The sequence below is a fragment of the Mesoplodon densirostris genome, chromosome 8 (genome assembly GCF_025265405.1).
Source record: "Mesoplodon densirostris isolate mMesDen1 chromosome 8, mMesDen1 primary haplotype, whole genome shotgun sequence".
NCBI lineage: Eukaryota > Metazoa > Chordata > Mammalia > Artiodactyla > Ziphiidae > Mesoplodon > Mesoplodon densirostris.
Window position 1 is genome coordinate 94,755,208 of NC_082668.1, and position 23,325 is coordinate 94,778,532.

The window sequence follows — 23,325 nt, forward strand, 5'->3', positions numbered from 1 at the left end:
CAAAGATCAATTGCCAAATTCACTTACGTGTGTCCAAATACTCATTTACTCAATGCATATTTACCAAGCATCAGCTACATTTAGGGCCCTCTGCTAGCTATTGAGTGATATGATCCCCGCCTTCAGAAAGCTTACAGTCTGGATAAAAGGCAGCTGTACTCAGATAAATAACTATAGAACAAGACAGGAGATCAATATTATGAGTTCTAAAAAGACAGTGTTTTGAGGATATGGTATATGAGGCAGGAGCTATGAATTTTCAGAGTTTAGGATTTTAACAAAGAGAGCAGGGATGTGAGAGGGTGTTCAAGGATGTGAGAGGGACAGGAATGAGCCAAGATGTTTTCAGGAAAGACAGGAAGTGGGGAGGTCAGGAGAATGGAAGAAGCACCATCCAATTGCGGAAGGCCCAGTTTGCCATACGACTGGTTCTACATCTTACAAAGCTATTGCTCTCAGCAATGTGGGTGAATGGAGAGACAAATAGTCCTGGGGGGAGATAACAATGGCCTGAATGGAGGCTGTAGCAGAGGGAATGGAAAGGAGCGTCTAATCAACAAGACAAAGACCTGTTGAGTGAGGGAGAGGTTGGAACACAAGATTCTCTTCAGAGTTCTCATTCTCTTTAACCTTTCTTTCCCCCATGACACTGTTCAGTACTTCTGGCTTCTTGAAGCTCTCTTCTGTTTTATTTAATGAGGCAGCGCTACCTTGCTTCTCCTTCTGGTCATGAGCAAAAACTTAATAAACGACCTTTTGTAAGACATTCGGCTCTTCATTCCAACACTCATCTCTCTAAAAGATTAAGTGATTTATGTGACTCGGGTCAAGTTGGAGTTAAGTGGTAGATCTGAGACCCTAAGACTTATCTACCAGACTGAGTTCCATCCCTCGGGGAGGAGAAAAGGGGAAGAGGTTTGGTTGCAGGTGTGTACAGATGTAAGCCTAGAGAATTGAAATGTTCCTAGGACTCTCTTGGCTGGGGAACTTAATGCTTCATAACGGCAAGCAAAAACAGTTTAAAGTTCATTCCCAAGATACTGAGTTTTAAATAGATATATGATTTGGAATAGTCGACATATAAATCTTCTTCCCAGGCTTCAGCATGAAGCACAAGTTTGATTCAACAGACAGCAATGAGTCTTTAAGAGCTGTAATGGCCCATCATGTCAGAGGATATTTATGGATTTACAGAGTCTTCAGATATCTGGATCTTGTGCAAGCAAGATAAAAAACCCTCTGAATTTCTTTTCACAAATAAATGAGTGCTTAGCTAGCTGTGTTTCTTAAATTAAATGACTCAGCCATTGTTCACTTGTAAAATACCCAAGGGTCCTTGTCTACATTTTGGAGGAATGTGCTGCTACATTTCTGTTGGAAGAAAAAAGCAGTTTGGGGGCTGTAGGAAATCACTAACTTCTATTTTTGTTTTTCACACTGCTAACTTAATAAGAAATATGTTGCTGCATACAAGTTTTCATGACAGGCATTTCTTAGGTCATATCTCCAGTGACAAACAGGGGTGACAGGAACAAAACAGTCCTGTATTAAAAAAACTGATTTGGGACATAGGTCAATAATCTTAGGAACCATTTTGCTAGACTCTTAACTGATTGGATCTACAAGCTAATGGTTATGCAAATGGAATTCCTGAGGTCAAATCATTGAGTTCTCCCATTCCTAGCAAGCAGTTGAAGAACTTTTTTACTATTTCACAATCCCTTTTCTTGGATAAGGAGAAAATTTAATGTTATTCTCTGTTTCTTTATGAAATGCTTGCCATGATATGGAATTAAGGTACTCCCTTTCTTTCAATGTGTGAAACAAAACATTTTATAAATAAAGCTTTTCAATACGTAGCTGGTACTAAAACAGTCAGCTCTGCCAGAGGACATTCAGACTCCCAAGGTCTTCTTTTTTTGTTAACAGTGAACATCTTTATTACTTATTTATTTATTTTTATTGGGGTATAGTTGTTTTACAATGTTGTGTTATGTTAGTTTCTACTGTACAGAGAAGTCCCAGAGTCTTCTGTGTACCAGAAGCCAAGGTGCTGTGGCTTACTCAAAACCAGGGACCAAAGTTTTCCTGATTTGTGTCAGGCAGGTAAATCTGGTCCCACAAGGATCATTTCTTTTTTAAAAATGCTTTCCCAATCTATATTTTTTGTGAGATCAATATTGAGGAAGGGCTGGATATAATGTTTCCCTCTTGGTTTGGGGTATTGAAATGCGAACATATCATACAACGATGGCCCTGTCTGGTACAAAGTCAGAGGGCCTGAGGAAGACTGCTACAACCATCATCTCTTCTGTAGCCCTCCAGGAAATCTCCTAATCCGCAGGAGGGAGGCAGAGTTCTCCAGTTTGTTGATGTGGGGACTAGGGGATTAAAAAACATGCGGGAAAGAACAGGTACTTTCTACCTCTGCCAAAGTGACCTGTCTTGCCTTTGAGTCAAGTCCTCCTGGGTTTGAAGGAGTTGTTTCTTCACTTATCAAAGAAAAACTCAGCTTTTCTGAAGATGAGCAAACTCAACTTCTATTTATACATGATTTAAGTGACTATTCAGAGAACACTAAAAAGCCATATGTAATGAAGTCTCCCCTAGGAATTACATAGAATTCCAACCAGATATACAAGCACACATTTAAAGAAAAGTAGATGGCTGGACATTAGAGGCACTGGGGCAGCAGAGATGAAGACTTGGTTCCAAAGGGAAAAAGGAATCAATTTTAAAAGCTGAGTCCCAAGTCCTCTATAGTGGATCTTCAGGGAGACTCCAAAATCAACGTTAGGGACTGAACAGCTTTTCAGGTATATGAAGCTATAAACATTTCCTTGGTTGCAAAAACATTTCATCTCCAGGCAAGGGGAGAAATTCATGTGTGTCTCCCCTTAAGACTTCTCTAATCCAGATCACTGGGTGAACACTTAGAGGGAGTGATGAAAAGTCTTCCTTGAGTCTTCCAACCTCTTGCTAGCACTGTCCTCTGATGCAAGACCACCAACTCCACCTGGGAGCCAAGGCTGAAGGGATTGGCAATGGATAGGTCTAAGGCGTTATCCTTTGGTTCTGGCCACTAGACTTACCTGGGTAAGCAATGCACACCAGCAAAGACCATTGAGCAGAGAAGGGGCATGACTGGAACTCTGTTCTACAAAGATCATTCCTGCAGCACTATGGAGGAGTGAACTAGAGCAGGAAGAGAATGATGGCAGGGAGCAGAGTCATAGCTTTTCATATCCTTCAAGTGAGAGATGATGAAAGTTTGAAGGAGGACAGCGGCAATTACATTGACCCACCTGTGACTACAGTTACTGCTGTCAAGAGAAACCATGGGCCTAACAAACCTCCACGTGACTCCAGACCATGTCAGGCGTACCTTAATGGCCTCAGGCCTATGCCTACTTTCTCCCATGCAATCTTCTACACCTTCCTCAGACATGAGTGTACATGTCATAAGCATGCCTGCCTCTAATAGGTTTTAATGGGCATTTTTTATCATAACAGACTTGTCGTGAATTTATGGTTTTGGCACAGGGCCATTTCCTCATCCTGCTCATAACTAAACCCAGAAGGATCTCCTTTGCCTCTATCATATTTAACTTCTGATCACAAAGACAGGCAAGGCAGGGATGCGCACATGGTGACAGCCCAATAAACAGCCTCTCTCTCTCAGGATGAGTAAGGTCAGGAGGGGACTCTAAAGCTGAGATCAGCGTGGACTCACAGACTAATAATAAACAAATAATTATTACAGCTTTGTACTGAGCAGTTGCTTTGTACCAGACTCTGGGCTGTGTTTTATATATATTTTGTCATTTAATTCTCACAAAAACCCTATGATGTGGGTAGTTAGTATTCCTATTAAACAAAGAGAAAAACCAACGCTTAGGTAAAATTTAAGAAACCTTGAATACACATTAAACGTGTACATTGTTATATGTCAATTATATCCCAATAATACTGGGACAAAAATACACAGTCTATGACACACACACCAAAAAAGAAAGCTTAAAATTTCACAGGTAGTAGGTGGCAGAGCATGGGATCAAATCCAGGGCTGTCTTATTCCTGAGCTCGAGCTCCATGACCTTGTGCCAAGAAGACACTGGCACCTCGCCATCGCCTGCACAGATGCTGATCTATTTCTGTACAACCCCATAGTGTAAGGTCAAACTAAACCAAACAGCAGGCATTTCTTCCAGCCTAATTCAATATAGGAAGAAGAGTCTGTCCCAAGTCATGAGAGACTCTCTTAGATTTAATCCAGTACTTGGAACCTGGTCCTTGGCAGAAGGACATTTATCAAAGAATCCAGACCAGATGAACCCTCAGACCCACTACAGCATGGGTCCAATCTTTCCTATGAGAAAGGAACAGAATGTATCCAGCACCCACCATGTCCTTCCTTCCAGGGTTGGTCATTAGACTCATCTCAGTCACCTTGCAGGAACTTATTGGCATGGACTCAATTCATAAAACTTATAAACCAGTAGACAGTCTTGGCAGACTTACAAAAAGGCTCAGGTGAGGTTTTGTACCTGGGCACTGATGATTTGTAACCTCAATGAGCACTAGGTTGCCGTATCTGCCAAGGGAAGTGGGTCTATCAGCCAGGTCTCCAAGATCAAGCCTTCACCTGCCACTGTGAATTGTCAGCTAAAAAGGTCACTCAGTCCCAAATGGAGAAGCTGCTCCTGGCCATCACTTAAGAGCACATTACAAAGAACCTCTAAAAAGTCTGATGGCATAGAAAAAGTAAATAGAAGATTAATATCCAACATTTATATACAAGCAATACATCATTAATGATCATTATGGAGAACTTGCTTAGTTCAAATGAGGTTCCAGAAGACTGGAAGCATTTCACTGTAGCACCAGTATTTATAATAGCCACCCTGGGGAACAGCAGGCCCATCAACTTGACAGAACTAATATGCAAGGTAATGGAAATAAGCAGAGGTGAAACGGAGCCACACGGACACTGAATTATCTTGGGAGCCAAACTCCATGAAAATAGAGACTGCCCTGTTTACTAGCAGAGTGGAGAGGACATTCCTCAGACACCTTAGGTCACACTTGAACTTACCATTTGAAACTGGCACATCAAGTCACCCTGCTGCTTAAAAATCACAGCAAAGAACATTTTGAGGAAATTTGAGGACGGAGTTTGTCCATGGGGTTCGGGAAGAAGCATGCTGTTGGAGAAGAGGGTGGTCTCCCAAGAGACTCACTGTGCAGCATTTTTCAATTCACTTAACCTACCCTTTTATTACTTTCCTCAACTATAAAATGTGGATAGTATTGTATTGCCTAACCTCCTGTCTTACAGTTTGTGCAAAACAAAACAGAAGAGCCTCTTTGAAAGTGCTTTGTAGTGTGTAAGACAGGAGAGGGAAATGCAAATGGCTCAGTGGACGACAGGAGGGCCCAGCGGGGATTTTGCAAACAGGTGATACACGCCCCTGGAAAGGGCCCTTCAGCTCTTGCCCAGGGTTGCCTTGCAGGATGCAGTCCCCATGTCACAGGTCCTCCTATGTTAAAGCAAAATTGGAAATACCTGTTGTGTATGTGAGAAATCTCCCAATTTTAAAATGCAGCAACTAAAACAAAAATTTCTAAAAGTCTATTCATGCAGACGGCATCCTATTCATGGACTACTAGTTTGCAACCTCTCCCTAATGGATCATCTAGCATAAGAGCACCTGGGAATTTTATTAGTTGATAATAATAATAATTGCTAATATTTACAGAACACTTACTAAGCACTAGGTACTCTTCTAAAAATTATATGAAGTAGTCCCAAGAAGCCCACGAGACAGGTAATTTCATAGTCCCCATTTTACACACGTGGAAACTGGGTGAGATTATCACTGGCTAAAGTTATCTGAATTTTATGGAAGCTTTGATTTTTTTTTTTTAATTCAGCAGAGTGTAATGTAGAATTCCCCTGCTCTCAACTTTTCTTAACAAAACCCTTCTCTGTGATTGTTCCAAGGAAATATTTTCTTAAAGCATGATTAATTGTAGATATTGCCTATAAATAAAGACAGAGAATTTGTCCACATTTCCTCTTACACTTTTCTTTAGCTTACCGTGACTTGTGGAGTTAGTAAACAAAATAAAACTAACAATTCATTTTTATTTTGTCGAACAATAATCAATATCGAGGCTGCAAAGAACAAAGAGCTTTATTTGGGGGTCTCAAGAACTGCAATTCAGAAGACACAGATTCAGGTAAAACTGAAAGAGTATTCTGGGAAAGAGAAAAAGTCTTTAACAAGGTAGTTGAAGTTGCCAGGCGAGAATTGTGATTGACTCTGATGCAGGTCGGGAGATACTTGTCCTTTAAGGAATCACAAGTTATTTTAGGGTAAGGGTTTGATAAATAGATAGGCTGTCACGTTATTTTAGGGTAAGGATCCAATAGGTATCTTGAGTAGGACAATGAGTGATCAAAACACCAGATTTTGTGCACGCTGAGACGTGCAGAAGTCCCACTTCCTCAATGGCCGCCCGGCTCCATGTTAGAGAGCTCTCTTAGCAACATCGACTTGATTTTGATTGTCTTTTCAGTTTACCTGGGCAAGTGGCCAGGGGAGGCAGTGTTCAGCCTGACTTAGCTACTAGAGCTGAACATGGAGTGGAAGAGGTGAGCTGAACAGTGTCCGTCTTGTGCCAACTTCCAACACAAGGGCACTGAGTCCAGAGGTGGCACACAATGTTTCATCTTCTTGTTATTGTGAATTAAAGACTCCAGCATAAGTCCTTCATCTGGAAAATAATATCTCGAGGGGATCTTCAAGTTCAAGAAAGGTATTTCCAAGAAGATGTAGGAATAAAGAGAGAGGACGCAGACTGCAGAGGAGAGGTCTCTGTTTCTGCATGAGCAGTCAAGGGGTCAGGTGGGTATCGGAATGATGCGACTCCCTCATCCGGTCTCCTTCTTCCTTGGTCGGCCTTTGTCAATATCTTCGCTGATTAGCATGACTGCCAGAGAGTACATGGAAGAACACTTGAAAAGCAGTGTTCCTTGTGGGACAATTAGTATAAAATGATCATTTGTTGTGATTGTTTGAAAAGGGCTAACGGTGAAAGACATTTCCTGATGACCTAAAATCCTGAAGTATGCAGGAGCCTATTGTTTTTCAGTCTGGGTTGGTATTCCTCCCTTCCTAGCACTCCCATTTTCCATACTTCAGTTTTCTCGGCCCAGCCATTGCCAGCATTCTCTTGCAGCACGGGCGTGAAGGACTCCCAGATGGTAGAAGGCTGTTAAAAAGATAAGGAGCTGGCCAAGGAAAGTCACAGTGAAGGGAAGTAAGAAATGGAATCTTACCAAGGGTCAGTGGGCGGCACTCGGAAGATTCCGGTGCACATGAGTGATGGACTTGGGCAAAAGAGAAGACCAAGTGGGCAGCACAGACGCAGAGGAGCCTCAGCTCTGCCCGTGGGGCTCCGGGCCTGCACCCCTCCTCTTCCCGTCCGTCACAGGCTGAGTGCTTCCCCAAGGAACGGGGGAATTAGAACAGGATGTGTGTAACCCCCAAGGGAATCTGAAACAAAAGCAAAACAAAAAAGAAACTTCCCTTCATGTGCCCTTCACCAAAAGGGCATTCATTCTGAGAGGCAGAGAGAGAGTTCTCTTAAAATGGCGTTTCCTTGGCCTGTGAGAGGGAACTAGTCAGTGAATTCTCAGAAGCAACGATAAAGGTAGTCTTGGGATTATGACAACTTGTAGGTATCCTTGATATTAATCATGAAAGGAAATATCAACCATTAGAACTTTCCCAAGAATAGGTTATACTGGGGCAGAGGGGAGAACACTACTAATTTTTTTTTAAAGGAGCCACACGCCTCTCCCTGCACCACCCCCAAAATGCAGCCTGTGGGTCTTAAGCCTTTTGCAACACATTCAATTGTGTATGCATTTACAGAGCTTTGGTACATGCCTAGGACTGTGCTAGGTGTTTCTTTGCATGGCCATTAAGAGAAGGCTTTTTTCATTAAGCAAAGACATCACACTGAGGATGGAGCTAGTGGGGTCAGGAGTGGTTTTCATGCTCCTCAAGCTTAATGGGGAATTTGTGTCCTGGTCCTTGATTTGAGAAGGGAGAACTGTCTTCTGCACATTCCAGAAGTGGGCATCTCAGAAGGTGAGGGCATCTCGGGTATGGAAGAAGTCATGGGGCTTTCAGACAACCTGCAGCCCACTGCAGGCCCAAACCTAATGCTCTGTGGAGAACTAGACCCCATTAACCTGAGGGACTGCTTTGCAAGTGCCAAGTTTCCTGCAACTTGCGATGATTTGGAATGAGGAGTAGAGGCAGGCCCAGAGCAAAATGAGCTGAGCCGGGAAAGGGGAAAATACATTCAGAAGGTAAGAGCACGGTTCTTTGATGGGCTGAGGAACTGACACATGGAAAATGTAATGCATTATTGACAAACATGTATGCTGGCTGCAAAAATAATTAACGCAAGCAGAAAAGAAATAGGAATGAAATGGAGCAGAAAGACTTTGAAAGATTGTGAAGTGGCCACTGAAATTGCCAAGCTAATGTCAGAGAGATGATTAAAATTTTCCAATAGGACAGGTGACTAGGTAGTTAGGAAACTGGGATGTAAACCGAGAGAGAGTGGATCGTTCTATGAATCTACACTGAGGTACTAATCAGCATTTTATGTGAAACTTTTCAGTGCACATTTTAGCAGATGGAGGAAGGTCTTAAAAGCTGATAGCTAAACGGAGTCTGGCTGCCTTTCTGTTCCATAATAACCATCCTTGGAATGGGTACTTGCTCCTGTGAGCACTGCAAGACCAGTTCTTCGAATAGAATTCCAGACATATCAATATGCTCACAAAGGCAAGATATCTGCAAAACTCCAGGACCAAGGGAGAGGAAGGGGAAGCAATGAGAGGTTTCAGTCTTCCTAAGTAGAGATGCCTGGATAAACAGGCTCTAAAGAGGCAAGCTGAAGGCTCAGTAATCAGAACTCAAAATGAAGATCAAGTAGCAACAAGGAGAGATTCATCTGCAGGCCAAACTACATGCATGCACGCAGGCATGCACATACACATTCTTGCAGAAACTATATTGCTGCCATAACAAAAACAATTAGACGGTGGATTGTGGGTATGTTAAAAGGGAATAATTGTTCATGATCAGAATGACTTTTTCGCTCATTCAACAGAAAAAGACTCTTATTTTTTATTTGTTGGCAAAGCCAAATTAGAAAAAATATATATCTTTATGACCATAGGAGACAAATGAGTGATACCAAATATCACTAAAAATGCTATTAATCTACAGTGATATAAAATTACCATCTCAGCACAAAGAAAGCCTATATAATCTGAATTTTTCTAGCATCATAAAAACGAATGAGAAGCGAAATTGAGAGTAAGTAGGCTTTTGAGATGCCATTAAGAGTTACATGCATTGTTAACAAATGTGGCTAGACAGGCTGGTGATTTACCTTGAGAAACAAATCTATAGAGACACAGAAAACTTCCAGATGAGACCAACTCACTGCCCTTCTCGTTGGTTGATGACACCTTTGAGGGTGTTATTCTCCTTTCTTAGATATTAAAGTGTGGCTGACTAGCCATTGACTTCAGGGATTATTTCCCTCTGTTTTCATTTGCTCACTTTCTGCACATTTCAGAAGCCAAAAGTAGTTTGGGGTGGGGTGAGGGTGTGGCAAGGAAGGGAATACAGGTCAGGGGTTTCTGCCTCAGGGACCAGAGGAGGCTGAGTGACCCCACTGGGTGGCCAGTGAGGAACACGAAGCACTGATGGCTCCATCACTAGGGGACCCTCCCTAAATCTGAACAAGGTCAACCCTCTGTTACTCTTCCACCATCTCTTGCCCAGACTCGGGGAATGGAATAACAGCCCAATTCCAGGATGCTTCACAAGCCTCTGGAAGAGCTGGAAGACGATAATAGCCAGGTCAGAATCCAACAGGGAGCAGAGGCAGTGCCACTGGGTTATTGATGGTGTGGAAAGCTAATAGGATCTGGAAGAGAAAGGGTTGAGTAAAAGGTAAAAAGACAGAGAAATGGGAACAGGAGGGAAATGAGTGTTTCCACTTCTTCCATATATAAAAAAAGAAAAAGAAAAAAAGGAAACTCACTACCACCACAACTAACAACACCACTTTGAGGAAATTTAGAATTTAGAAATTTAGAAAGGGAGTGACAGTTTTCAATTGATCTCAAGGGTGGTGTGGCGACAGCATAGTAAGGTGGTAAAGCTTTACCAAGATGCTACCAGTAACCTCAGTTTGCTGCCAGCCAGAGGAATATACAAGGAGTGAGACCAATGGCTTTTTACTTTTTGTTGGCCATCTTCTTCTACAAAGGTTTTAACATTTATATTGTAATAGTACATGCAGGAAGGACATCCCTATGAGATGAGGAGGGGCTCTTATTTAGAATCCCATTTTATTAATGGGAAACTATGGTCACAGAGCATTAGAGTCTCCCAGGGGCACTTAATTAGAACAAAGTTAATCCAGAAATAGAATTGAAGTCCCACTCCAGCCCATTGTTCTTTCCATGAAACTGAACTAGGCACTGATTCCTAACATCCCTGTTGGCAGAGATATCCCCTGAGAACACAGGAATACTGGGCATGGCCTTTTGTGTCCCAGCAGAAGTTCCAGGAACAGATCCTCATTTATGGCACCTGAAGCTTAAACTTATGGGGCACTCTTTCACAGTATGAAATTTTCACAGTATGAAAATTCTTTTTCTTAAAAGAATTTAAAAAGATGAGTGCAAAATCAGGTATGAATGAGAAAATTAATTTGAATGAGTAAAGAAATGGCATCAAATCAGAAATTTTATAAAACTGACAAATGTCAAATAACACTATATTTTTATAGTCTGATACAGTTCTATAATGCTGGCTCCCCTACATTTTTTGACTTCATACTCTTTGAGTGCCTCTTTCTATGATAACGATTTTGTAATATTTTCTAGAAAGAAGATGGACAAGTAATTCATTCTTTCCTCTAGCATGGTTGATCAAAATGCATTTATTATTGATGGTTTCAAAAAGTGACTTTTTGCTTCAGTCTTTTATTGGCAACGCCATATCTGTAAAGTCCTTATCAGTTTTTTTGCCTGAGACGTCATTCTTACCTGAGGCCATAGCTTTTGGAGACTGTAGCCTCTCTACTACCCCCAGTCTTAGGTCCTCACTTTCTTCTTCCTCTCCAGGCCTGACCTGGAGAAAGGGGTCAGGACACCAGGTGGCCATGAAGCCCAGATCAAAGTGGTAATGAGCTGTGCCTGGTTTGAATACTTTCTCACTGAAGGAAGAGATGGGTCTGGCTGCTCAAGGTGGCCTGCTGGAAGGAGCTGTCATTAGGGGCCAGGCAGATGGAGAGGTTGTGCTCAGCCCACCAGCCCAACCAGCAGCCCCAGGACTACAGCAGGCAAGGGCAGTAATGGCCCAAGGCTGAAGCAGTGTTCTTTGTCTCCTAGCTCAGTTGACTAGTTTCTCCTGTGGGCAAGAGCCTTGGAAAAGACCTTGAGTTTTCAGCTTCTCCAGCTATGCTGTGAATCCGCCTCTAGTTGGCCCTGGCCACAGTATGAAATAGAAAGCTTGTTTTCAGAACCTTACTTTTTCCTTGGAGCATTTCCGGTTTTTGGAATGTAACTGCAGTGGAAAGTCACAGATAAGGCATTTACAGTATTAAGTTTTGAAGCTTAAAAGAACTTTTCTAACCTATCACTAATAAACTATCAAATTTTGATCAATCTTGTTAAAGGGAAGACAATTATCTTTCTATTCTCTCTATAGTAAATAATACAAAATCGACATATGAAGAGTGAATCAGAGTATGCAGCCAAAAAAAAGTGTAGAAAAAAAAGTATTGTAGTGGTATGGCCCCCTCAACAGCCCCATAACCCAGAGGAGTTACCCCCTCCCCTGAGATACCCCCAATCCTATGGGGACTCATTCTTGGCTTCCTGGTAGAGCTCATTAAGAAATGCTTCCTTTTCAAATAAATGCCTGGGAACCATTTAAGTTGCCCTATACCTTGAGTGAATTTAGATCAGAAATACTTTTTAAAAATCCTCAAGATTTTAAAGAATATAGCTGCATCTGTGGGACTCCATGGGACCAGTAGGGAAGATATTATGATGTTGGAGACTTTCCCCTTAACTAAGCCAAAAAATAGGCACATCCATCACATGTATGTGTTAAGTCAACAACAAGTCTGAGCTTAGCAGGTTTTGATCATCTACCAGCTGTATGAGCTATACCAAATTTCGTAACCTTTTTATTAGTCCTAGTTTCCTCACCGATTAGAAAGGAAATGATACTATAGTTATACTTAGCTTGAAGGATTTGAAAGCACCTATCACGGTGCCCTATATATGGTGCTTAATAAATGTTATTTCCTTCCCATGGCTTCACAATATAAGCTCTTGAATTTTACAGCTGGTTTTCTATGGTGTCTTTCATCTTTACTAAATGCTCCTTTTATGTAACTTGACTTCCTGCTGGAACCCAAGAGACCCCATTGTTTTTAAGACTTTACTAATTTCTGACTTTTATTTTATCTTCTTCACCCAAAGACCAAACCCTGAACTCTTGCTTCCACTCCATAGTGCCTGTTTTCTGTGATGCTGACACTAATCCTTAGAACAAATGAGCTGATACTGTTAGATCACTTCTTCACATAGCTTTTGATGTTAAATCTTCTGAGAAAAACTGGCTACACATCTCAGAGGGAGCATAAGGCATCACGATACATACCTACAACTTTTTCTCCTACTCAGACTTCTCCAGGCTGCACATATTTCTAATTTTAAGAGTGCCTGTGAGCAGTTAGGCGTCATGCACTTACATATTCAATGGTATGTGTGATCGGATAGCACATGCTCAAGTATTCTGAACCCTTTCCTTTGAAATGGATGCTTTAATGCTTCAAAGTTTTCTGATATTCAGTGATATACTTTTCCAGACCTCTTCTTAAAGTATGTTGATTTTAGGGTATGCAGTAAGCTTTTATCTGCTCTTGGCTGTTGAATGTATGTGGCTCACTTATTTTTTAAAAATTCTATGTCTACTTGTAGAGGGGCAGGAGGCTAGGAACAAGAAGGCAGGTAAGGTAGGATTCTGGCTCAAAACAAGTTGATTAAAAAGTAGTGACTGAGGCCTTCCCTGGTGGCTCAGTGGTTGGGAGTCTGCCTGCCGATGAAGGGGACACGGGTTCGTGTCCCGGTCCGGGAAGGTCCCACATGCCATGGAGCGGCTGGGCCCGTGAGCCATGGCTGCTGAGCCTGCGCGTCCAGAGCCTGTGTTCCGCAATGGGAGAGGCCACAACAGTGAGAGGCCCGCGTACAGCAAAAAAATAAAAATAATAAATAAATAAATAATCATGATCAATTGCTAAGATGTATCCTCATAAGAAATAAATCCTTGTCATGACCATAGAAGTAAATAGACTGGAGGACTTCCGGGTAAGATGGCGGAAGAGTAAGACGCGGAGATCACCTTCCTCCCCACGGATACACCAGAAATACAGCTACACGTGGAACAACTCCTACAGAACACCTACTGAACGCTGGCAGAAGACCCCAGACCTCCCAAAAGGCAAGAAACTCCCCACATACCTGGGTAGGGCAAAGCGGAGAGATCCCCACACAGAGGATCGGTGCCGAGCGGCACTCACCAGCCCGAGAGGCTTGTCTGCTCGCCCGCTGGTGCGTGCAGCGCTGGAAGCTGAGGCTCGGGCTTCGGTCAGAGCGCAGAGAGAGGACTGGGGCTGGCGGCGAGAACTCAGCGTGAAGGGGGCTAATGTACCACAGCTAGCCGGGAGGGAGTCCGGGAAAACTCTGGAGCTGCCGAAGAGGCAAGAGACTATTTCTTCCCTCTTGGTTTCCTGGTGTGCGAGGAGAGGGGATTAAGAGCACCACGTAAAGGAGCTCCAGGGACGGGCGCGAGTCGCGGCTGAGAGCGCGGAGCCCAGAGACGGGCGTGGGACGCTGGGGCTGCTGCTGCCGCCGCCAAGAAGCCTGTGTGCGAGCGCAGGTCACTGTCCACACCGCCCTTCCGGGAGCCTGTGCAGCCCGCCACTGCCGGGGTCCCGGGATCCAGGGGTGGCTTCCCTGGGAGAACGCACGGCGCGCCTCGGGCTGCTGCAACGTCACGCCGACCTCTGCCGCTGCAGGCTCGCCCCGCACTCCGTGCCCCTCCCTCCCGCCCGGCCTGAGTGAGCCAGAGTCCCCGAAGAGGCTGCTCCTTTAACCCTGTCCTGTCTGAGCGAAGAACAGACGCCCTCCGGCGACCTACACGCAGAGGCGGGGCCAAATCCAAAGCTGAGACCGAGGAGCTGTGAGAACAAAGAAGAGAAAGGGAAACCTCTCCCAGCAGCCTCAGAAGCAGCGGATTAAAGCTCCACAATCAACTTAATGTACCCTGCATCTGTGGAATACAGGAATAGACAACAAATCATCCCAAATTGAGGAGCCAGGAGTCAGTGCTGTGCCTCTGAGGTGGGAGAGCCAACTTCAGGACACTGGTCCACAAGAGACCTCCCAGCTCCACACAATATCAAACGGCGAAAATCTTCCAGAGATCTCCATCTCAACAGCAGCACCCAGCTTCACTCAACGACCAGCAAGCTATAGTGCTGGACACCCTATGCCAAACAACTAGCAAGACAGGAACACAACGCCACCCATTAGCAGAGAGGTGGCCTAAAATCATAAAAAGTCTGCAGACACCCCAAAACACACCACCAGACGTGGACCTGCCCACCAGAAAGACAAGATCCAGCCTCATCCACCAGAACACAGGCAGTAGTCCCCTCCACCAAGAAGCCTACACAACCCACTAAACCAACCTTAGCCACTGGGGACAGACACCAAAAACAACGGGAACTACAAACCTGCAGCCTGCAAAAAGGAGACCCCAAACACAGTAACATAAGCAAAATGAGAAGACAGAAAAACACACAGCAGGAGAAGGAGCAAGATAAAAACCCACCAGACCTAACAAATGAAGAGGTAATAGGCAGTCTACCTGAAAAAGAATTCAGAATAATGTTGGTAAAGATGATCCAAAATCTTGGAAATAGAATAGACAAAATGCAAGAAACAGTTAACAAGGACCTAGAAGAACTAAAGATGAATCAAGCATCGATTAAAAACACAATACATGAAATAAAAAATACTCTAGATGGGATCAATAGCAGAATAACTGAGGCAGAAGAACGGATAAGTGAGGTGGAAGATAAAATAGTGGAAATAACTGCTGCACAGCAAAATAAAGAAAAAAGAATGAAAAGAACAGAGGACAGTCTCAGAGACCTCTGGGACAACATTAAACGCACCAACATTCGAATTATAGGGGTTCCAGAAGAAGAAGAGAAAAAGAAAGGGACTGAGAAAATATTTGAAGAGATTATAGTTGAAAACTTCCCTAATATGGGAAAGGAAATAGTTAATCAAGTCCAGGAGGCACAGAGAGTCCCATACAGAATAAATCCAAGGAGAAATACACCAAGACACATATTAATCAAACTGTCAAAAATTAAACACAAAGAAATCATATTAAAAGCAGCAAGGCAAAAACAACAAATAACACACAAGGGAATCCCCATCAGGATAACAGCTGATCTCTCAGCAGAAACTCTACAAGCCAGAAGGGAGTGGCAGGACATAATTAAAGTGATGAAGGAGAAAAACCTGCAACCAAGATTACTCTACCCAGCAAGGATCTCATTCAGATTTGATGGAGAAATTAAAACGTTTACAGACAAGCAAAAGCTGAGAGAGTTCAGCACCACCAAACCAGCTTTACAACAAATGCTAAAGGAACTTCTCTAGGCAAGAAACACAACAGAAGGAAAAGAACTACAATAACGAACCCAAAACAATTAAGGAAATGGGAATAGGAACATACATATCAATAATTACCTTAAATGTAAATGGACTAAATGCTCCCACCAAAAGACACAGACTGGCTGAATGGATACAAAAACAAGAACCATATATATGCTGTCTACAAGAGACCCACTTCAGACCTAGAGACACATACAAACTGAAAGTAAGGGGATGGAAAAAGATATTCCATGCAAATGGAAACCAAAAGAAAGCTGGAGTAGCAATTCTCATATCAGACAAAATAGACTTTAAAATAAAGACTACTAGAAGAGACAAAGAAGGACACTACATAATGATCAAGGGATCAATCCAAGAAGAAGATATAACAATTGTAAATATTTATGCACCAAACATAGGAGCACCTCAATACATAAGGGAATTATTAACAGCCATAAAAGGAGAAATCGACAGTAACACAATCATAGTAGGGGACTTTAACACCCCACTTTCACCAATGGACAGGTCATCCAAAATGAAACTAAATAAGCAAACACAAGCTTTAAATGATACATTAAACAAGATGGACTTAATTGATATTTACAGGACATTTCATCCAAAAACAACAGAATACACATTTTTCTCAAGTGCTCATGGAACATTCTCCAGGATAGATCATATCTTGGGTCACAAATCAAGCCTTGGTAAATTTAAGAAAATTGAAATTGTATCAAGTATCTTTTCTGACCACAATGCTATGAGACTAGATATCAATTACAGGAAAAGAGCTGTAAAACATACAAACACATGGAGGCTAAACAATACACTACTTAATAACGAAGTGATCACTGAAGAAATCAAAGAGGAAATTAAAAAATACCTAGAAACAAATGACAATGGAGACACGACGACCCAAAACCTATGGGATGCAGCAAAAGCAGTTCTAAGAGGGAAGTTTATGGCAATACAATCCCACCTTAAGAAACAGGAAACATCTCGAATAAACAACCTAACCTTGCACCTAAAGCAATTAGAGAAAGAAGAACAAAAACATCCCAAAGTTAGCAGAAGGAAAGAAATCATAAAAATCAGATCAGAAATAAATGAAAAAGAAATGAAGGAAACGATAGCAAAGATCAATAAAACTAAAAGCTGGTTCTTTGAGAAGATAAACAAAATTGATAAACCATTAGCCAGACTCATCAAGAAAAAAAGGGAGAAGACTCAAATCAATAGAATTAGAAATGAAAAAGGAGAAGTAACAACTGACACTGCAGAAATACAAAAGATCATGAGAGATTACTATAAGCAACTCTATGCCAATAAAATGGACAATCTGGAAGAAATGGACAAATTCTTAGAAATGCACAACCTGCCAAGACTGAATCAGGAAGAAATAGAAAATATGAACAGACCAATCACAAGCACTGAAATTGAAACTGTGATCAAAAATCTTCCAACAAACAAAAGCCCAGGACCAGATGGCTTCACAGGCGAATTCTATCAAGCATTTAGAGAAGAGCTAACACCTATCCTTCTCAAACTCTTCCAAAATATAGCAGAGGGAGGAACACTCCCAAACTCATTCTACGAGGCCACCATCACCTTGATACCAAAACCAGACAAGGATGTCACAAAGAAAGAAAACTACAGGCCAATATCACTGATGAACATAGATGCAAAAATCCTCAACAAAATACTAGCAAACAGAATCCAACAGCACATTAAAAGGATCATACACCATGATCAAGTGGGGTTTATTCCAGGAATGCAAGGATTCTTCAATATACGCAAATCAATCAACGTGATACACCATATTAACAAACTGAAGGAGAAAAACCATATGATCATCTCAATAGATGCAGAGAAAGCTTTTGACAAAATTCAACACCCATTTATGATAAAAACCCTGCAGAAAGCAGGCATAGAGGGAACTTTCCTCAACATAATAAAGGCCATATATGACAAACCCACAGCCAGCATCGTCCTCAATGGTGAAAAATTGAAACCATTTCCACTAAGATCAGGAACAAGACAAGGTTGCCCACTCTCACCACTCTTATTCAACATAGTTTTGGAAGTTTTAGCCACAGCAATCAGAGAAGAAAAGGAAATAAAAGGAATACAAATTGGAAAAGAAGAAGTAAAGCTGTCACTGTTTGCAGATGACATGATACTATACATAGAGAATCCTAAAGATGCTACCAGAAAACTACTAGAGCTAATCAATGAATTTGGTAAAGTTGCAGGATACAAAATTAATGCACAGAAATCTCTGGCATTCCTATATACTAATGATGAAAAATCTGAAAGTGAAATCAAGGAAACACTCCCATTTACCATTGCAACAAAAAGAATAAAATATCTAGGAATAAACCTACCTAAGGAGACAAAAGACCTGTATGCAGAAAATTATAAGACACTGATGAAAGAAATTAAAGATGATACAAATAGATGGAGAGATGTACCATGTTCTTGGATTGGAAGAATCAACATTGTGAAAATGACTCTACTACCCAAAGCAATCTACAGATTCAATGCAATCCCTATCAAACTACCAATGGCATTTTTCACAGAACTAGAACAAAAAATTTCACAATTTGTATGGAAACACAAAAGACCCCGAATAGCCAAAGCAATCTTGAGAACGAAAAATGGAGCTGGAGGAATCAGGCTCCCTGACTTCAGACTATACTACAAGGCTACAGTAATCAAGACAGTATGGTACTGGCACAATAACAGAAAGATAGATCAATGGAACAGGATAGAAAGCCCAGAGATAAACCCACGGACATATGGTCACCTTATCTTTGATAAAGGAGGCAGGAATGTACAGTGGAGAAAGGACAGTCTCTTCAATAAGTGGTGCTGGGAAAACTGGACAGGGACATGTAAAAGTATGAGATTAGATCACTCCCTAACACCATACACAAAAATAAGCTCAAAATGGATTAAAGACCTAAATGTAAGGCCAGACACTATCAAACTCCTAGAGGAAAACATAGGCAGAACACTCTATGACATAAATCACAGCAAGATCCTTTTTGACCCACCTCCTAGAGAAATGGAAATAAAGACAAAAATAAACACATGGGACCTAATGAAACTTAAAAGCTTTTGCACAGCAAAGGAAACCATAAACAAGACCAAAAGACAACCCTCAGAATGGGAGAAAATATTTGCAAATGAAGCAACTGACAAAGGATTAATCTCCAAAATTTATAAGCAGCTCATGCAGCTCAATAACAAAAAAACAAACAACCCAATCCAAAAATGGGCAGAAGACCTAAATAGACATTTCTCCACAGAAGATATACAGACTGCCAACAAACACATGAAAGGATGCTCAACATCTTTACTCATTAGAGAAATGCAAATCAAAACTACAATGAGATATCATCTCACACCAGTCAGAATGGCCATCATCAAAAAATCTAGAAACAATAAATGCTGGAGAGGGTGTGGAAAAAAGGGAACACTCTTGCACTGCTGGTGGGAATGTGAATTGGTACAGCCACTATGGAGAACGGTATGGAGGTTCCTTAAAAAACTACAAATAGAACTACCATATGACCCAGCAATCCCACTACTGGGCATATACCCTGAGAAAACCATAATTCAAAAAGAGACATGTACCAAAATGTTCATTGCAGCTCTATTCACAATAGCCCGGAGATGGAAACAACCTAAGTGTCCATCATCGGATGAATGGATAAAGAAGATGTGGCACATATATACAATGGAATATTACTCAGCCATAAAAAGAAATGAAATTGAGCTATTTGTAATGAGGTGGATAGACCTAGAGTCTGTCATACAGAGTGAAGTAAGTCAGAAAGAGAAAGACAAATACTGTATGCTGACACATATATATGGAATTTAAGAAAAAAAATGTCATCAAAAACATAGGAGTAAGACAGGAATAAAGACACAGACCTACTAGAGCATGGACTTGAGGATATGGGGAGGGGGAAGGGTAAGCTGTGACGAAATGAAAGAGCGGCATGGACATGTATACACTACCAAACGTAGGGTAGATAGCTAGTGGGAAGCAGCCGCATAGCACGGGGAGATCAGCTCGGTGCTTTGTGACTGCCTGGAGGGGTGGGATAGGGAGGGTGGGAGGGAGACGCAAAAGGGAGGGAATATGGGAACATATGTATATGTATAACTGATTAAATTTGTAAAATAAAAAAAAAATAAAAAATAAAAAATAAAAAAAAATAAAAAATAAAAAAGAAGTAAATAGACTGTTCAAGTTAAAACTTAGGAGTAATTTAATCTAATCCAGTCATTTTACAGATGGGAGAACTGAGGCCCAAGTTGTTCATGCAATTTGGTCAAAGAAAGTTAGCAGCAAGACAGCATTAGCACCCAGGTGTTCTGATGTGTGACTGAAGCCAAGATATTTTTTAATATGATAATACTTGTTCATCACACTGGAATAAACTGGAGGGTACTTGAGGACATCTCCATGGGCTAGGTGAAAATATTTATTACATTTTCTTTATATTGTATTACTATGATAATAAAAATAAAATGCAGAGAATTAGAGATGGATATTAAATATTGAATTTGTATAAAAGCCCAAAATAAAATCTTTTCCAAAATTTTTAATGAGAAAATTGAGCTTGCTTTCATGCACATAACTGTTTTATATCAAGTTTTGTTTGAAATGGCTACAAGCAAGTCCTGATCAAGTCTTTTTAATGATCTCCCTTCAAATTCTTGATAGTCACCATTGATGAGAAACTTTGTTCCCACAAGTGGTGATAAAAAATTGAAAGCCATTTTTTATAGCCATTCAAAAATTTACAACAGTTGAAATGATCTTTAAAGAGTTGAAGAACTCTTCTTTTTTATTTTCTTTGACCGATATAAATGTTGAAAATGTCTTTTGATAATGGAAATGGATTTCAAATCCAGTCAAACTTTTTTGTTTTAAGTATTTCACAAGAAAGGTGCTTGAACATGCAGAATGTTCACTCAGTGCTAGAGCCCTTGCCCGGTCACCTGTGTGGACTTTTTTAAAAGGGCACATTTAAATGGGCCTAACTACCCAGTATATATGAAGAAAGAGGTACAGTGCTGCCTTTGGAGCTATGCCTTGCAGGAGTCCCACCTGGCCTCCTCTTCTCTCCATCTTCCTCTCTCAGCCCAGGCTTGGACTGCACATGAGTCTCCTCGGGCCCCTGGAACAAGTCTCTAGCATCTCTTCAGCCCTCTGCCCACCGTGGGCAGCAGTGTGCTCTGCAGCGGACAGTTGATGTATTTAGTAAAGAGCACCTCTTGGGAGAGCTCGGTGCCTTGCCAAGAAGCTCATGGTATCTGCCATCTACAGGTACTGTGGGGCGTGCTGTCAGAGCCTCTCAGGCTGCCCTTGATGAGTCCTGGACTGACAACCAGCTCGGGACCTCAGTTACCCCAGACCTTAGGCGCTGAGGGTTCACTGGATCACAATATACCTGTAACCTCTTTGAGCACATCAATCAGGAAGCCCAAAGAGGTACAAATGAGACCCAGGTCTGCAAGTGACAGACCAAGACCAGAATGGCACTGTCCACCACTCAATCTGAGCTCTCCCCCCTTTCCAAGCTGCATCTCTATTAATAATCTGGCCAACATACCATCCTTGAGCTGAAGGTAATTTCTCCCCCGTTCTACCAGTGGACCAGCACTGTGGTAGCTTTCCTTCTCCTGTCTAATAAACAAGGGTCCTGGAAACTCGTACCATTAGTATCCAATTGAAAATTTGTTTTGCAAATAAATTATTATACTTAATTCTATTATACCCACCGTGTGATCACAGAGGTACTATTGCTTTCTTCCCCCAAATGCTCAATGTCAATGAGACCTGCATCACTGACCACTTTAAAAACAAGCATCGCTACGGATAGAAAACTAAAATCAAGCAATTTCTTTTATCATTTTTTCACCCAAACTCCATTCATTAGCTGACTTTGCATACACTTCATCCATTTCGATTCCCCTGGGCTGAGCAATTTATGTTGTAAAGAGCTGCAGCCTGCACTAAAAGTGCCCTTCTTCCATCTTTCCTTTAAAAAAGAAAAACATTTTTTTTCTGTGACTGGTAAGAAGTGCTGAGTGGACAGCCCTGGTGGCTTCTGTTTACACTGTAAGCAACTGTGGCACAAATCAGCACCAAGTTTCTCTTGATTTCTGCCTGGAACAATATTATCTTGCAGGGACCCACTCTGGGGGTCCAGAGGCTGATGTATTCCTTGCTGTCACAGGTATGTTTCTAAGAGAGCAATTTTAGCCCTTCCGATGCTGCCAGAAACCGTGGACAGTGATGGGTGTCACCATGCCACCATATTCTTTTCATAATCCATCAGCAGCACACATTTATTGAGTCCCTACTATGTACAAAGTCATGTGTTAAGCTCTGTCTGCTAAGTTTATGTACTAAATAGTATGTACTAAGTCTATGTGCTAAGGATAGAAGAAATAATAATAAACATTTGTTGAACATTTCCTGTGTGCCAGGCACTAAATCAAATGCGTTAAAATAGCATTATCTGATTAGGCCTCTCTCACTATGATGCAATGAAGGCTTTATTGTTATCCCAATTTTATGCATAAGCACATTCCCAAGATTATGACACCTCTATAAAAAGGTTCTCTCTACTTACTTTTCCTAATACAAGTACCTTTTTCTCCATCTCAGCTCCTTGTTTATTTTCCTCATAATACTCTTCATACTTTTAAATATATTTGTTCATTTATTGGGGGTTTTTGCCATCTCCCTCACTAGTATATTATGCTCCATGTGGCTAGAGCTTGTGTATCTTTTGTTTCACTGCCTAGCAGAGTACCTGGACACACAGTATGATTTCAGTTAAGTGTTAGATGGATGGATGCGTGAACGAATGAGCGAATGAATGAATAAAACTGACAGGAAGAAATTAAGTGCCTTGCCCAAGGTCACAGACTAGTGAGTGACACAGCTGGGATTCAATATCCACACGTTTAAGCACATCTATACCCTCCTAAATACTGGGTTGGCCAAAAAGTTCATTGGGGTTTTTCCAAAAGATGTCATGGAAAAACCCAAACGACCTTTTTGGCCAACCCAATATATGCTAATTCTACTGGGAATTTGAAATGTAGACACAGAAAGCAATACAGAGGATTCAGGGGGTCTGTACCTGAGAGAAAAACTCTTTTCTCGGTATAGTCTGGAACTACTTCCTATCTTAGAACTCGGTAGATCCTCAGCTGAATGCATGTTGAGATACCTGCTAAATATACTGATCCACCAACCACACCACCCTTTCTCACTCATCCTTTGATTTCTCTCCTCCATTTTCCTTTGTGTTATTATCATCCTAAAGTGATGCAGTGGAATTTCCACAGAGGCACTAGTTTAGTGATGCTCTCCTTCCAGTAGGGCTGGGTCATCTGTTGAGGCAAATGTGCCATTGAAGAAAGACTGCCCAGCATCATCATGA

The 23,325-nt window shown here is 41.6% G+C and overlaps 1 long non-coding RNA gene across 2 annotated transcripts in view; it reads right to left on the reverse strand.

Moving 5' to 3' along the window:
- Positions 1-6,209: 6,209 nt before the first annotated feature.
- Positions 6,210-23,325, reverse strand: part of LOC132495087 (uncharacterized) — a 355,499-nt gene continuing 338,383 nt past the window's right edge. For both annotated transcript variants that reach the window (XR_009533204.1, XR_009533203.1), the window contains one exon: positions 6,210-7,562. This is a non-coding gene — a long non-coding RNA (uncharacterized LOC132495087). The remainder of the gene's footprint in view (positions 7,563-23,325) is intronic.